Here is a 1582-nt window from a genome sequence, read left to right on the forward strand (position 1 = left end):
TAGAGTAGCATGGTATCTATGCCATAAACAGAAGGCTTTGGTCCCTACAGCTGCCAGTAAAGCACGCCCCAGGAGAACCCAGCCTTTGCAGCGTTTTATGGGCAGCTCTGAATTCCTAATCCTTGCTGCAGCCCGCTTCTAAATGCAAAAGGGGCAAATCACTCTGACCCAGCGAACCCCCTCACAGATCCCAGCATCCTGTGGGAGCTTCCAGTGTAGCACAAATCTTGTGTGGCAGCGAAGCTGGCAGCATGGGCTCCTTTAATACATGCATCACTTGAAACCAAGTTCTCACCATCTGTTCCGCTCCTTCATTTTCATTGTGAGAAGGACCTGTTTTGCCATTACATGCATGGGAAGGAGGGCGGGGGGTGTCATTTAATTGCATGTACGTGTTTATGATACAATGCCACAGCCATTTTCCCAATTAGTGACTAAAATCTCATAACTTTCATGCTACATGAGACCGGGAATGTCGAGCCAAAGATACCAGAGCAGAAATGATTGTATTGTGATGGTGTAATATATAGCAAGCAGTCCAAAAATAAATCCAGAATGACTGGGGAATGGAAAAGCACTCAGTGCCTTGTTTGTCTTCTATTAGGCCACATCTCAACTTGCCGTGCCAGAGATTGAACTTCTAGCATTTAATTTAGTGGATCTAATTAAGATCCACTGAATCAAATGCTGAGGATGGCTCCGGTTGGCACCAGTTGTCACAGAGTGTGGGGAGTCACCAGGCCCCGTGCCCTCGTCCGCAGTTAGATCAGAATCTCAGCAAGTAGAATAGAAGGTTTATTCGGTTCCAAGTTCTCAAGTGAGTCAAGCCCAGCCCTCCCTTCCTCATGCAGATAGTGTTGCAGTGCCCAGGGAAACTATGGCACACACACAGAGTTATTCCAGAATAGCACAGGACAGTAGAATCACATACAACACAACAAAGCAAACAGTGACTACAAAACCAGAGTGAATACAGGGACTACAGGAGGGGATACAATCCCCACTACATTACACCGGTACTTCTGGCAGTTGCGAGGAGTAAGGGAGGCCGACGGGAGCGTTGGCTCCTATCAACCTCTCTCTGTGAAGATCGCGCCAAACTCAGCTTAAGGTAGGCCAATTCCAGCTACATCTTTCACATAGCTGGAGTTGCGTACCTTAACCCGACCTTCTGGGCCTAGTGTAAACCTGCTGAGTTTCTCTGAAGGAACATAACTAAGAGGAGGGATTTGACTGCTGCAGACCAGCCTCTGCCACCAGGCATTGAGGGAATTTTGATTGGGGAATGACCCATAAGCCTCGGGAGACCCTCCCAGCTCCTGGGCAAGGCTTGCCAGCCCTGTACCAGCCCTGTGGCATCAACCTAGCCTGCCCCAAGTACTTCTGTTTTGCCAGCTTCACTAACCACTGCCCCTGTGGTGCTCGGGGAAGGCTGTATGTTATCATTAACAGCTGCTGTGTCTGAAGTCCAGATTTTTCCTTTTTTATTTATCCCTCCCCCTTCCCCTTTCCCAATCCATTTATTTCCTTGTCCCTCCTTTCTGGAATGTTTACATGAATCATGTTGTTTGTTTTGCACCAG

The 1582-nt window shown here is 48.2% G+C and overlaps 1 protein-coding gene across 3 annotated transcripts in view; it reads left to right on the forward strand.

Moving 5' to 3' along the window:
- The window catches only part of PLXNA2 (plexin A2), a 324357-nt gene that overhangs the window by 321064 nt on the left and 1711 nt on the right, over nucleotides 1-1582 (forward strand). The window lies entirely within an intron of this gene.

The sequence above is a fragment of the Pelodiscus sinensis genome, chromosome 27 (assembly GCF_052426305.1).
Source record: "Pelodiscus sinensis isolate ZL-2025 chromosome 27, ASM5242630v1, whole genome shotgun sequence".
Classification (NCBI taxonomy): domain Eukaryota; kingdom Metazoa; phylum Chordata; order Testudines; family Trionychidae; genus Pelodiscus; species Pelodiscus sinensis.